Here is a 15768-nt window from a genome sequence, read left to right as displayed (position 1 = left end):
GATTTGTAAAGGGAAATGCTATTTCTCTATGAGAACAGAGTCACAGTTTGGTGAATGATATAACCAGGTTATCTGGGTCCAGGATTTTGTGCATTTTATCTCAATTAATCATTGTGGGTATTCTTCCTCCAGGATTTCTTTTACTGACAAATCCTTTGCCAGTGGTGGATACCTGTGTGTGTGCCTTTGGGTAGCATAGGTAAGGTTGGTTTAAGCATAAACCAGGAGTCCTATTCCTCTCAAACCTGCTCAAAATCAAAAAGAACAGAGAGAATGGAACTGGGAAAAAGATAGTAATGTTTAAAAAAAGGCATTTGGGGTCCAAGTCTTATCTGCACTCAATTTACATTGACTCTGTGAGGTAATATTTAAGCGATCTACTCCCACGCCAACTTAGAGCAGCTACTTCCAAACATCCCAGACGCCAGTATGCAGAACCAGGAATAAAAGCAAAATCATGGAACGATAACAAAAATGAGCCAACGGTATCTTTTAAACAAGTATCCATGTGCCAGGCTGGAGAGAAACAGTGCCAGAAGTTCACCAGTGTGGGGAGAGAGGACAAGGGAGCCAGGCTGACAGGTCTGGACACATTATATCCACTTTACTTTTATTTATACATGACCAAGAAGGGCGAAGGATACAGAGCTCTTCTCCTGATGTTCTGTCAAAAATGAAATGAGGTTACTGGTCTCCTGCAAGCACAGACGAACATCAATCACCAAATCCTCATAAAGCCATAAAACACTGTCCCTGGGTGTTATTAGAAAGCAAGAATTAAAAGTTGATCAAGATGGAAAGAGCAAAATCTCAAGGGAGAATGGATTTCATAAGCAATCAGCAAATCCTTCTCCAGGCACCTCAGTGTGACTGGCGAGGCAGTGAGAAAATCAAAAGAGCTACTACCTAAAGAGAAACATACAGCGAGCATTCCCAGCAGGCATCTTAGGAAAAGCCCTTGGTAGGATAGAGTCAATCCTTTCCTGCCTCTTCCTGCTTTCCTGAAGCAAAGGGGAAAAAGACGGGGAAAGAAGAAGAAAAAAATAAAAAGAGGATGATGTTTTTGTTACTGCTTATTTTTATCTTGCAGAACATATTTGTATGTGCTGGAGGAAAGGTTTCCATTGGCTTGTCACAAAATCTCTGCAGTTGGGTATGGTAGCTGGCTGCCTCGGCTTAGGACAAGTTTAAGGGAGGATTATTAAGGAGGGGAGACTGAGATGAGCTCTTAGGCAGAAGCTCTTCCCTGTGAGGGTGCTGAGGCACTGGCACAGGGTGCCCAGAGAAGCTGTGGCTGCCCCATCCCTGGCAGTGTTCAAGGCCAGGTTGGACACAGGGGCTTGGAGCAAGCTGCTCCAGTGGAAGGTGTCCCTGCCTGTGGCAGGGGTTGGAGCTGAATGAGCTTTAAGGTCCCTTCCAACCCAAACCAGGCTGTGATCCTATGAATATCAGACTGGAGAGCTCTCCAGGGATCCAGAGCTGGAACAGCAGCTGATGAAGATCAGCAGAGGCAAAATTCAACTGCATTTCACTTCTGGCAATCCATTTTGGATATTGGAACTCAGTCATGGGGAATGAAAGCATGAGTGAAGCATTTCTTTATTCCAAAACTGCTTGGATGCCAAAGCAATGCTTTGGAGCACTGGCCTGCATGTCCTGCTTCTGGCGAATGCAACAGTTGAAGGGATGCAGAGTAATGAGATTTTTCCTGCAGCTCCTTGCTGCTGGTGGTGGAAATCCTTATATTCCCAGGCCTGGACCACTAACACTTCCTAAGACATCCACATGCATAAGAGGCAGGGACTTGCACAGGTCAGAGTTAAGAGCACTGGCTAGAGGGAGACCTGGGGAAGAGCTACACCCACCATCAACTACCCCCTTCATCACCAGGGACCTCTGTCAGAGTTCCCTCTTAGGTGCTCAGAAGGCAGATGTATAAAAATGCCACCAAGAAAATGCACTTCCCCCTTTGCTGTTCCTCCCACCTCCCCGTGCTGCCATCCCCTCCATATCCACTTTGGAAACGAGTATTTCCACTGCTTATGAAATAACTCATGGCACTGATGGAGGGGGACGGGATCAGCCCTCCAGGCCAGGACTGCCCGGCACAGGCACCTGCCAATATGCTGCCTGTAATGAATGCAGCAGGGGAATGCGGTGTTTTAATGAAAGAAAACCCATTTCAAGCTTCTGAAGGGCTATTATAAGCTCTAGCACAATGAAACACAAGACATAAGCTTCTTTATATTTAATAATACATGTTATAGATTTTTTCCCTGTGGAGAAACTCCAATGAGCACCTTTTCTGTTCAAATCTGTTATTGCAGATTCTGATTATTCATTGAAAACCCAAACCTTGAAGATCTGACCACCTGATTTTCCAGAAAGTTCAGATTTCTGCACCGAAGCAGACACTTGCAAAGAGTTACAAACGTTTTGTAGAGCCATTGTTAGCACAAAACCAACTCTGACAGTAAGTTTTTAATTAGCCTGTCCAAATGTGTATGCAAATGTACAGAACTGCATTTCAAATGAAACTACTGACTCCCTAAAGCAAAAAGGCATCTACAATAGAAGCTACAGGAAAGCAGGAGTGTTCGGAACTTAGCATATAATAAAAGCAGATGCCTAAAGTCAGTTTATCTCATCCTGGCACAGCAAACTTGCCAGCCTCCCACACCACCACACTGTGCCACCCAAGCCACAGCTGCTGATGGGGTGCCCCAAGTTTACTGTTAAACTGCTTTCTCCAAGAGAAGATACGCCAGTTAATCTGATTCAAACACCTGTACCTTCATAACTGATGCAACACTAAGGTATCGTGGTTTAAAACGTGTATTTGTTCCCCTTTAAAATACGGGATCACCTCTGGAATACTGGCTACGCTGCATGTCTCATTGGCTTTTATTCTCCACATTGGAGGGGGCTGCGAGGGGAAGCAAAGCCTCAGAAGAAGGGGACTGAGATGCACACGAGACAGAAGGAGGCAAAGAGAAAGAAAGCAGCTCAATTAACGGCCTGATCCCGGTGAGAAAACAAGTACAAATGTGCTCCCTGAAGTTGCTGCCGTTGGTTGCAGCGAGGAGCCTGATCGATAGATGTTAGTAGTGCTGGTGCGGGGAGGAAGGCAGGAGCCCTGCACCGGGTGACAGCGGACAGGGCACAAGTCCCCAGATCACAATAAAGCAGCTTGAAGGTGACAGATTTCATTGTTGAAGGTGATAAAACTCCCCGTGGCGTGCTGCAAAACAAGGGCTGGAGCTCAGCCTGCAGAAAGGGAGGCAGCGCCCAGACAATGCAGGGGGAGGTTTCTCCTCCTCTCCGTGCCCTGGACATCAGCAGAGAAGTGCCCGAGGTGGAGCTGCTGCTCTGAACTGAACCTCACTATTTGCACTTGTGTGGTGGAGGTGCAACGGTGCTGCCACAGAGCACGAAAAAGTAAAGGCTGTGCCTATGGAGACCCATCCAGAACAAGTCTGACCTTCACTGCCTTTAACTCATGCCTTCTTTGCTTTGTGGAAGGGCTCAGCAAAGACAGGTGTCGTCTCTTCTGGTCTAGCAGAGGTTCAGGTCTGGACTCTTCCCCCAGTCAGGCTGCTTGAAATGCAGGAAAGACTCAGCAGCAAAGATGTGAAAACAAGAGGAAAATCAAAGCCCGAGACTAAACTAGCAATTAGACCAGCCTCGGAATACATTTCAGTCAAATCAATCCATACAAGGATTTCAGTCACGGTGTGCTCGTGCCCACACTTCTTCCTCCCTCCCTTCCTCTCCTGCAACCCAGCATTGCTGCCTGCTTCATCAGAATATGCAAGAAGTGCAGTGACAACATGTCTCCTAAGATGCTTTATCAGTTTTGCAAAGTCCCAGTTCATCCTCCTCCATGGATCTATTTACATATTGATGTATTTATTCGACTCTCTCTCAGGCATGCCCCATGAGATTAAACTATTTTATTTACAAAGACATTGGGGTCGCAGCTCCTAACAATTGAGTCAGCTGAGACAGAACTTTGCATGTGCTTTCAGATTGATGTGTGAACAGACAAATCGGCCTCGTCAGCGATTCAGGAGCAGCCAGCGGGAGGACTGGTTAGACCCCATCTATATCACCCAGTCAATAGCTGCTGCATCTGGGGAAATGAATTGGGGTGTTGGGAGGCACAGATATGCAGAAGGGAAAGGTAATGAGCCAGCAGAAAGAGTGACGGATAAAATCTGGAGGAGAAACTTTGCCAACAGGACTCACCTTAGGCTGGTGCTTCACAGTGGTTTGTGCTTCATGGGAACTTGCAGGCTCTTGGGAGCTGCCCCTGCTCCATCTCACCCATCAAAGTCACCTGTAAAAACAGAACAAAGCTGTTCCTCACTGAGGGGTACACCTGGAGGGAAAGGAGGGTGGAAGGAGAAGGGAGATCAAAGGCAGCAAAAGGTCATTTAAGAGAGGCAAACTGCAGCCCTGCACTGATGTGGTGCTCCAAGAAAGGGTCCAAAGCCCCTTCCATGGAAAGCATTTCCCTGGGCAGGTCTCAGTGGATTAACTCTCATCCTCCTTCTCCCCATCAGCATCTCATCAGGCTTCATTTGTCAATGCTCTCTTCTCCATATCCTATCCCTTTGCAGCCATGCTCAGTGGTACCTGTGGAGAGGAAACATCAAGGTGGCATTCCTCCACCAGTATCATTTGCCATGTGCCAAGCTGTGAACACAGCACCATGGGGGAACAACACACTGGGTTCTGATTGGAGCCCCACAGCTCCTGCCCTGGCTCCCTGCAGCCATCACACCTAAACCTGTTGTTGGCATTGCATCACAGCAGCTTTAATCCCCAGGGACCAGCAATGGACACCTCCAGGTGTACAAATCTGCAGCACGTGTTCCTGTTGGTTTCTCTGCCTCCCACCACACGAGATACATCCACGAGAGCATTCCAGGCTCCCTCCAACACCAGAGCTGAGAAGTCACCTGCGTATTTAGCCCAGTATAAATCTGGCTGCTATTGCCTCTCACTGATGGCAGCTCCTCCGGTGCCAGCATTCTTCTCAGCATCTCTGACATTTCAAAGTTCTATTTAGAGACCTGCATGGGAATTTAAGTTTGAAGTTTTGTACTGAGCACTGTTATATAAATACCCTGCACCACCTGCCTATGGGTCTATCAGTGCCTTTAACTGAAGGGGCAAAGGCAGCCCAAGGAGGGAGCACTGAACAGCACTCAAACCATCTCAACAGCCGGCACTTGTCTCCCTTAATTCTCACCCTGCTCTTTTGCTATCACCAGACTAATGAATCACAGGTACAACCTCAAGCATTAATTGCAACAATGAATCATGGGGTTTGTCTGTGCCTGGCCATTTCCAGCCTATAGGAATGCAGCTACTCCCGTTACTTTTATAATTATTATGAGTACAAAGCCAGCAACACGCTCTACATTTTGTAGGCATAAAAAAAGACAGGGTATTTGGCCCGAAGCATTAACAATCTGGTGCGTATTCAGGGGAGTGATGAATGCATCGCACTGACAGTCTGAAAATGTGTTTCCTGAATCATTTTTGTGCAGGAAACTTTCTGAAGGTGTTAGAGAAAGCACAGGGTTTAGGAAGCCAGGGCCTCCAGCTCTCCTGGTCAACATGCTTTGGCAGGTCATGGCCACTCATGGCTTGTCAGGACATCCAAGGTGCACGGTGCATCCACACTGCCTGGCCCAACTCTTCCCCACTGGAAACTTATACAAGACAGGATGACTTTGGAGTGCAGATGGCTGGGGCTGTAACCTCTGTGCCTCCAGGCTCAGGCTAAGCTTGAGCGACACTGTGGAAAGCCTGCATGCAAAGGGATGCTGTGAACCTTTGATGGCGAGGCACATGCTGGAGACTCCCAGTACAGCTGGAGCTGTCAAGGGGACAGCTCTTGGGTCTGACCCAGTAAAGAGGCTATGGGCTCACAGGGCAGACAGTCAGTCTTCTAGAAGGGAATCTTGAGCCATCCACCCTGGTGCTGGGTGAGCCAATAGTTCCTCCTAGCACAGGAATGGAAACACATCCCAAGGTACTGCACGAGGGGTAAGAAAAACTGCTGAGGGTGCTGTTGTGAGAGATTAGATTATACAGGTATTAAATGAGTAACGTGCATGACGCGTCCCTCCCAGGCCAAAGCACCTGCATACACAATGTGTGGCTCTGATGTGGGGTTGACAGGTTCAGGCAAATGGCTCAGGACTCATTTTCATTGTCAGACTGGCAGAATGCAGGCCAGACTTTTGATGCTGGGGAAGGCAAAGCCAAAGCAAGGAAAACAGAGCTTTTCAGGGAGAAAACAAGAGCTAAACAGCCATAAAGCTCCAGTTTGTCATCCAGACTCCAGGACCTGTTTCCTTTCTCTGCTAGTACCAAGGCTGGGCAGAAGAAGTGGCTGAAGGAGAGCTCAAGGTGAGCACCCATTATTTACTGCTGGGGATGAATAAGCAGCCCCCCACATTGTGTTTTCCTGCAGGACAGCAGAAGCCCTGCACTGCTGAACAGTCTGGTTAGTTGTCATTTCTTGCCCTCCTGGGGTGCTTTTTACATGCTTTTCCAGTGAAACGTGGTACCTCTATTACTTGTTCACAAACATATAAACCACACAGCATTCTCCTCCGCCACATCTGCAGTTCCAGCAGATCAAACAAGGGGAGAGCTGGAAAAGTCACCCACCAAGGCAGAGGTTGGGAGAACAATGCAAAAAATAAGGATCCAAAAGGATATGTGTGGGGGTTTAAATAAACAGAAAGTACTTCTCTCTGCCAGGTTAAAAGCTTGGGCTCATTTGAGCTTCCTAGGGAAGTGGGGAGCACTGAGGAGAAATTGGCAGGCTCTGATCTGGCTGTTTTTCTTTATTATGAGAAAATCCACTCTTGTCTCCTTGTCCAAGGGTCTGAATTCCTCATCTCACACTTGTGTTTGCACAGCAGTGTGAAATGTATCCCCAACACTGGTTTTCATCCACACTTTACAATGCCAGAACAACGAGGGCAATGAGACATGCAATGAGAACAGGGATGCCACAGAAGCGGGGAGCCGGTGGCTGCTCCTGTTCCATGGCTCTGGTGCTCCATTCACCATATCCATATCCATGGGATTCAAGGGAAAACCCAAGGAACGTATTTCCTCTTAGGTGCTCAGGGGTCCTGGTTTGTGAGCTGTCATCCCTGTGGGAAGCTCCCACCTCCCTTTCTGTAAATGTTCCCCCTGCTGCCATTGAATCACCAAATGATGGGGAGACCATGGGGAGGGAGTGAACTGGTGGTTATCACACTGCTCTGCTCTGCTCACTTGTTTTAAATGACCATGAAAGCAAAGGGCGGGGGGGGATAAAACACATGTGGAAACTTCACTGAGCTGCTGAAATATCTTTAAAGGAGCATTATGGGCTGGATTACGATGCTTCAGCTCCCACTCATGGCATCTGCTCACACAAGTGGGCACCTGATCAGGCACTTTGCCCAGGACCCTGTCTCTAAATGATCTGTATCTCTCCCTGCAGATTTGGAGTTGAGGACAAGCAGATATCTGCTCTGTGCACCTGACAGGTCATTTGGGGAGACTGAATGCTCCAGGAATGGCCACGATGGGACCAGGCTGGAGGCACCTGGTATCACTGAGGGCTACAAGGGTTTTGTCCTTGTTTCATGGCAGGGTTTGCTATTCCAAGAGGATAGCCAAGCCCAAGCCCAGCTGGGCTCTGGCACAGGAGGAAAAAGCTGTACCCCATCTGCCATGGCTCTCTGCTCTCCCAGAAGCTCCACTTCTGGGCAGGAAGAAAGGGGAACTCGCTCTGCTCTTCACATGCAAAGGCACCTCGGGCACTGTGACAAAACCAGCTGAAGCTACAAAGTGGCCTTGGTGAGATGCTCTCTCAAGGAAGAGGTAGGGGAAGAGCTTGCAGGGCGGCTGCAGAGCTGGAGGAGGAGATGTGGGCAGAAGAGCACATAACAGCAGCTGGTCTGGGAGAGGACAGTGACTGGAGGGACAAGAATGGGACAGGAGCAGGAGGAACTTCCCATGGAGGTGGTCAGCAAAACAAGACCCAAATGTGGGGAGAAGACTCTAGCAGAGAAGGGGGAGGAACTGCCCTGACTGTGTGGCTGCAGCTTGAATCTAGGAGACAAGGAGCTGTGGAAAGGCAGGTACCACAGCTCAGCACAGAGCAAGCCACCCACACCTGAGGGAGAAAGCAGGGCGGGCCCATGTGAGAAAAAGGGGCTCCATGGATCCACTATGGGAGCGCAGGGATCTGACAGGGAACCTGCTGGACCTGCTGAGCAGCTGCAGATGGGCTCACCTCCGAATGGAACAAAACTTGCCTCTGGCTTGTTACACCTCAATTTTATTAGGAGTCCAATATGCACTCAAGTAAATAAAGTGTGTTCCTCTCGATTCCATCTTCTGCTAGATTTTAAAATCTTCTAACCTGCAGGAAACGCTACCAAAACCCCTTCAGGAAGGATCCCTGCATGTTTATGCCTAAATTCCAAGTCCGTAAGTGCAAATCCAGAGACATGTGGGAGGAGGAGGAGCTGAGCATCTCTGCCCTGCTGTGTGCGTCCCTCTCACACTGGCTGGGCACTGCACATGGTCCATAGCTCCCTTCTGATCCGTTGTCATATCTCCTCTTCACACAGTGGCCTCCCTCAGTCCCTCTCTATCAGTACCATGGGTCCAAGAGCAGTTTCCAGCACACCCTATCTCCTCCTACCCCTATCCTCCATGGCCTAGATGTTTTCTCAAGTGCCTTCCAACCACAGGAGCTCTGAAACCAAGCAAGGTTTCAAGATAGCAAGGGTGAGGTGGGGATACACATCCTATTTTGGCTGGGAAGATAACCAAAAGGACAGTCAGGGATGGAAGTGGGGAATGGAGACTTTCCTCAGCACCTCTTGCTCCACTGGGTCTCACTAGGTCAGCACTTCCTCAAATTGCTGTATTGCCAGATGTTGATTGAGCCTCTGACAGGATATGAATAAAGCCAATAAAGTTCTTATTTCTGGCTATAAAACCAATAAGGGAAAGCAGAGATGGGGGACAGGCTGCCCAAAGCTTCCCCCGGCTGCACTGAGCTGAGGGAGGCTCATGTCTATATGCCATGAGCAATAGGCTTGAAATGAAGCTGTAACTACATACAACCAGAAGCATTCCCCAGTTTCTGCCAAAAGGGACTCCTATTTGTCTTGCATGGCCAAATCTCCCCAGCCACAACCCTTCTAATAAACGACTGTTCTGCCTCTAGCCCTGCAGGAGAGAGCTCCTGTTACCATGCTGAAGGCTGCCCTGCTTCCCTGTACCTCTCTTCCTGGAGGTACAAGCATGCCTGATGCTTCAGGTCCTGGGTAGCTAAAGACCAGGTTCTGAACACTACCAACATACTCCCTGCTCTGCCTGGAGGTATTTGGTTGGAGCACTCTGAGCAGTCTGAGATTTTGAGAGGTATTTCTGTGCAAGATTTCCTACACAGCTGCTGGCAGAAGAGCTGCCCTCCTCCCTACCTGCAGCAGTGACACCACTCCTCTTATGAAGCTCTGCAAAAGGTGCAGATCCCAGCATGCCAACCCCTCCCCAGGCCAGGAGACAGTGGCTCTGAGTCTAGATTTAAAGGGTGAAGGGGATATTCATGAACAATTTCCTGGGTCTGCAACCTCCATAGCCCCATAAGCCCCTAAATGAGCCCCTGGGATACATCCATTAGAGGTCCTGAGCAACCCATAAAATGTAAGGAGGGTGAAGGTATCTTTCTGCTGTATCAGTGCCTTCTCTGTTCACAGCTGATCAAGCCTGAAACCCCATTAGTTTCAGAGACAGCCTGAGCACTGCAGAATAGGTCACAGAATCACAGAATCCCAGACTTGTGTTGGAGAGACCTTAAAGCTCATCCAGCTCCAACCTGATGAAGAAAATGAACATGAGCCGGCTGCAGTGTGTGTTTGCAGCCCAGAAACCAATCCTGGGCTGCAGCAAAAGGAGCGTGACCAGCACGTCAGAGGAGGTGATCCTGCCCCTCTGCTCTGCTCTCATGAGACCTCACTTGGAGCATTGTCTGTATTTCCGGTGTCCTCAACATAAAAAGGACATGGAACTGTTGGAACAAGTCCAGAGGAGGCCACAAGGATGATCAGGGGCTGGAGCACCTCCTGTATGGAAACAGGCTGAGAAAGTTGGGGCTGTTCAGCCTGGAGAAGAGAAGGCTGCGTGGAGACCTCAGAGCAGCTTCCAGTATCTGAAGGGGGGCTATAGGGATGCTGGAGATGGACTCTTCATTAGGGACTGTAGTGATAGAACAAGGGTGATGGGTTCAAACTTAAACAGGGGAAGTTTAGATTGGATATAAGGAAGAAATTCTTTACTGTTAGGGTGGTGAGGTACTGGAATGGGTTGCCCAGGGAGGCAGTGAATGCTCCATCCCTGGCGGTGTTCAAGGTCAGCTTGGACAGAGCCTTGGGTGACATGGTTCAGTGTGAGGTGTCCCTGCCCATGGCAGGGGTGTTGGAACTGGATGATCTTAAGGTCCTTTCCAACCCTAACTATTCTATGATTCTATGATTCCAACCCCTGCCACAGGCAGGGACACCTTCCACTAGAGCAGTTTGTTCCAAGCCCCTGTGTCCAACTTGGCCTTGAACACTGCCAGGGATGGGGCAGCCACAGCTTCTCTGGGCACCCTGGGCCAGTGCCTCAGCACCCTCACAGGGAAGAGCTTCTGCCTAAGAGCTCAGCTCAGTCTCCCCTGTTCTGGCAGGTTCAAGCCATTCCCCTTGGCCTGTCCCTGCAGGCCCTTGTCCCAAGCCCCTCTCCAGGTTTCCTGCAGCCCCTTTAGGCACTGGAGCTGCTCTCAGATCTCCCCTTCAGGAGCCTTCTCTTCTCCAGGCTGCCCCAGCCCAGCTCTCTCAGCCTGGCTCCAGAGCAGAGCTGCTCCAGCCCTTGCAGCATCCCTGTGGCCTCCTCTGCACGCTGAGAACACTGACGCTTACCTGTGGACACCTGGACTGGCTCTGGATAAGGCTGCAGATCCAGTTGGCTTCACGGCAGTGAGAGCAGCCTGCACCCTACTGAGATCTAAGTTGGTAGCTGAAAAGAAACATTCAAAATGTGTGGTAACACTGTTTAATGAGGTGGGCACCACCGCAAGGGAAACATCTAGCATGGCTGTCACTTCCCCTGCACCCGATGGCATGAAGCAGAGTTGCATTATTGTGGTGAGCTTCAACCCAGGAGCAAGTTCCTGGACAGTGAAGCCAGGAACAAAAGTTCTTCCAAAACAACAGTGTCTCCAGCCGAGAAACTGCTGCAGTCTGCATGGGAAAACATTCTGCTGGCCCTCTGAAGGCCATGGAGTTTAATGCTGATCTACAACCCAGAGACTTGCCTCAATACCACAGGGCAAGATCTGGTTACACTTGTGCAAACAACCTGGCACCAGGCACTGACGCACACCCCTATGCATTTAACTGTTCTGTTTTCCCAAGCCTTAACCTTAGTTAATGTTCTGGGAATATACATCTAAGGTGGAAAGCATTGCTGGAAACTGGCTGTTCTTCAAAGGCATATTTACTGGATGTTCCAATAGCCACGACTGAATAAATGTAGAGCAATATTACACTGGGTAAAAATACCTGGGATAAAAGAAGAGTGAAACTCCCATTACCATTTTATTCCCTATTTTTATCAATGATCTAAATGATGCTGTATAAATCCTTGTTGTGGCCAAGTCTGCAGATGCCAGCAGGGAACTGAGGAGCTATCAATACCCAGAGATCTGAAATAACAGAGCTGGCCACACTCCAGTGAAACACGACTCAAAAAGTCCAATGCAAGGTAAGCCATTGGAAATCAGAGATGCAGGTTACACATACAGCATGCTGCCTCGGGAAGGGGCTGCTTTGAAAAGGACTTGGAGGACACCTTGGAGCTCTGTCATAAAGGGCCTCTTCTAACCCCTTGATGTCCAGAAAGGGCAATCACAGACCCCAGCAGGAAGAGCTCTGGTGACAAGCGGCTGAGAAGCCGTGTTCACAGAGTCATAGACTCACGGAATCAACCAGGTTGGAAAAGCCCTTTAAGCTCATCCAGTCCAACCATTCCCAGCACTGCCAAGGCCACCACTGACCCATGGCACTGAGGCCTCATCTCCATGCTGTGTGAGCACTTGCAGGGATGGTGCCTGCAGCCCTGCCCTGGGCAGCCTGTTTCAATGCCTGAGCACTCTCTGGGGGAGGAATTGTTCCTCAGCTCCATCTAAACCTGCCCTGTGGTTCAGGCTATGTCCCTACCTTCATAGAGAAAGAGAAAACACAGAAGAGATTCAGGCAAAGCCAAAGAAGGGCCATGGAGCTGAAAACAGCTCCAAGGAAGGAGCTGTGGATAGGCAGGGGTCCAAGCCTGTCGGCTTATTGAAGACATGACTGAGGCACAATCTGATTACTGCTACAGGCACTTTTCATGGGGAAAGGCAGTTGTGAGAGAGGGCTTTTGGGTATCACGATGCCTCCTCCAAGACAATTGCAAAAGGCAGCAATTAGAAATGTAACCTTGAAATAAAACAGAACAGAAAGAGCAGTGAAGGCTGTTCCATGCTGGAACACATTTGTCAGAGAACTGGATGAAACAATAATGAGCTGGTTGTCAGAAGGCTCTTTAACTCACCTTCTGTGAGAAAACACATAGGCTGTCAGACTAAACAGGGGTGTTGTCATCCCTAGATTACCAGACTGGAGCCTAGTTCTTGCACAAACTATTTGTAGCAGGGATTTTGGAAGAATGGAGGAAGGCTTGGGCAGCCTGAAAGACTTTTCCTAGCTGCCTCAAACTCTGCACTATGCTCAAGGGGATACTTCCACTGCCTAAGCTTTACATACTGTAAGTTATATGGCTGTCTGTTCCCAAATTAAGCAAACACAGATTCCCTCCTGCCGAGCTGAAAATCTCAGTATCAGTTTCTCCAGTCCTCACCAAATCCTCACCAGCCTGGCTCTGGAGAAAATGCATAAAGAACCCCTGTCTGCTCCCAGTTACAGCTGGGGAGCTGTGCAGCTATCAGTGAGGTTTCAGGGTGTAGCAGAGCAGAAACCAGCTCAGCATGCTCATCTTCTCAAGCTAAGTCTGTCCTTCTGTTTCGATAGATTAGCTCTTTGCCTGCATTTCCCCCTTGCACAGTGATGCCAGCCCAGCCACGGCAACAGTGAGCAGGGAACAGCGGGAGGCCTCGCTTCATCCAACACCAACTCCCAGATCTCTAACAGTGGCGGCTTTTGTTCTCCTGGTTCCTGTGTGATCTCTCCAGCCCTGTCTTACAGCACTCTGCATTCCTCCTTCAGGGCCCCCTCCTAAAGTAACTCCATAAAATAAGCATATTACTTCTCCCTTTCAAACCCAGACCTGGCATCTGAGCAACAATAAGAAGTGATCAATCATCACGCTGACACAAAAGGGTCCTTTTCCACCTCTCCCCTGCTTTTGCAAGCTGAGCTGTCAGGAGTGAAAATTCATGTTGTGTTTGAAAACGCAGGGAACACGCAGACTCTGGCAGTGTGATGCAAAGAGTGGATTTTCTAGACTAAAATAAGTGAATGCATTGCAAAGAATAAGCTGATGAAGCTGATCTTACCTGTACATCTTCCTGCCAAGCTGAGCTGCACACTACTGGGTGAACCACGCTTCTTACCACTCTCTTTGCCCCACACCTCACACCATCCCTCAGCTCCTAAATCCCAAGTCCTCAGTGGGACCCAGGCAACTTTTCCACTTGGATCTCAGGTGGAGTTCCAAGTTTTCTCCATGGATCCGAAGTCTGCTCAGACGGTGCCGTCGCTTCCCTCAGGCGCAGCAGCAACGCTCATCATGAAACAAGCAACTTCCTAATTGCAAAGTGTTGCTGCCCTGGAACAGAAGCATTTCAGAGGGAACATGCTATAAAAGCAATAAAACAGGCTGTGCATGTTCACATTAACCTTCACTAATCTGGACACGTAGCACCTGTTTTATTGGCTTTTAATAAAACTTTCATTATCTTTTTCCAGGAATAAGCACCTGGTTTGACCAGCTTTCTGCAGCCTCTTCTACACCTCTATCAGCCTTTGGTTTAGCTTGGAGCAGCACAGCCTGGTTGAGGTGACTCTCCTGACCTTCTACACCTACTACATTTAGGCCCATGCTGCAGAACTGGATTCCATTAACACAAGCCCAAATACAAGTTGAGCTCCAGAGACCCACACAGCATGTTGCAGCTGCCATTGAACGTTCCAAGCTATGGGGCCAGACTAGACCCATCCCAAGGAAATCACCCCAACATGCATACAGTGATACAGCACCCCATATGTTTGGTGCATGTAGCACCAAACATTTCACTCCCCAGATCTGCTCCCTAATGCAAGTGCAACCACTAGGAAGCTTCTCTCTGCATCTGCTTCTCTCCCTGCAAGACCTCATAATGCTTCATGGCCAGCCCTTTGCCATACAAGGCCCCTTTATAAGAATGAGTGAAGGTTTTCCCCCATTCTTCTCTGTTCTGGTGTGACCAAACAAGATTGCCTCTAGCAGGACATCGAGGGAGGTATGCTTGGAGCTTGCTGCTTACCCTGCTACCTTGTGAGTGTCTCCTTCAGGGGTCTTCTCCCCGGAAGCCTGGCTTGGCCCAGCAAACCCCAGGGCTCCTCTAACTCAACAGCAGGCTCTGAATAAAGCCAGAAAGCCAGGGCTGAGGTTCAGATAGGAAACCATGTGTTCTCATGCTGGGGGCACTGAAGGGAAGAGGAAATCAGGTGAACTCTAAAGGAATAACCAGGATCATCATGGATTAAGACTTATTTTGGCATCTGAGAAGTTTCCATGGCATTGATTTCCTGCAGCATTATATTTTTGTTAGCTGTTGTGTGTATGAGCAAATTCGGTGTGAGCTCAGCTCTGGTACGTTACCTGCCATGCTCAGACGACAGCTTGTGCGAGACATGCTCATCCACTAGTTATTTTCCAATTAGCATGTAGCTGTGGTGTGATGAGTAATGCTGTACACAGAGACGGAATCTTAATTTGCCTGCCCTTAAAACCGGTTACTGTGATTTTTAAGGAGTGTCAAACAATTGCAAATCTTAACCAACCAAAATAAAAGGTAACTGCCTACTGTCAAGTCTAATTTCACTCAACAATGGTATCATTAAATTCTTCTGCACTGGTTGATTTTGAACTGGAAGGAAAAAGGAGGTGTAACTCCTATGAGAGGATTTCACATTTCTTCTTTGCTTCGATCTTTGGTTTATTTAATGGATTTATTTTGTGGGTTACATTTTAATCTTTGCCTTTCTATCAGTGATGACAGGGGGATCTACAGTTCAGCTTCTCAGTGGCGAAGATATGAGGAGTGTGACTTACTGTGCTTATGGTAACTGGCCACCTTTAAACATCTCTGCTAACTCTGAAATAGCAGCATTCACTACGCCAGAAGATTGCTCCCACTGCAGAAATCTCAACCCAAAAATATCACTCCCAAAAATGAGGCTCCTGCCTCAGGAGCTGATTTAAGTCAGAGACTGAAATAGCAGAAAAAACACTCTCCCATTATTTTCACTCTTCCCCTACTCGGTCTCATGCGACAAATCAGCCGCTACTTACAGCACATCTTCCAAAGGCTGAACATGGTTCTCCAGAAAGAGAAGCGTAGGTAACCCTGTCACTGGAGCAGCAGAGTCACCACAGCCCTCTTCAAAACTTGGAGCAAAGCTGCTGGGAAGCAGCACGAGTGTCCTGCTG

The 15768-nt window shown here is 48.7% G+C and overlaps 1 long non-coding RNA gene across 5 annotated transcripts in view; it reads right to left on the bottom strand.

Annotated features, from left to right (window-relative positions):
* The window catches only part of LOC115947613 (uncharacterized), a 41988-nt gene extending 28091 nt beyond the window's left edge, over window positions 1-13897 (bottom strand). For all 5 annotated transcript variants that reach the window (XR_004549983.1, XR_004549984.1, XR_004549988.1 and 2 more), the window contains exons 1-3: window positions 13631-13897; window positions 10998-11094; window positions 4249-4638 (exon numbers count right to left, since the gene is read on the bottom strand). This is a non-coding gene — a long non-coding RNA (uncharacterized lncRNA). The remainder of the gene's footprint in view (window positions 1-4248; window positions 4639-10997; window positions 11095-13630) is intronic.
* Between the last annotated feature and the right edge of the window lie 1871 nt (window positions 13898-15768).

Source organism: Melopsittacus undulatus, chromosome 9 (genome assembly GCF_012275295.1).
Source record: "Melopsittacus undulatus isolate bMelUnd1 chromosome 9, bMelUnd1.mat.Z, whole genome shotgun sequence".
In the NCBI taxonomy this organism is placed as follows: Eukaryota; Metazoa; Chordata; class Aves; order Psittaciformes; family Psittaculidae; genus Melopsittacus; species Melopsittacus undulatus.
This window is presented reverse-complemented; position numbering and strand designations above follow the sequence as displayed.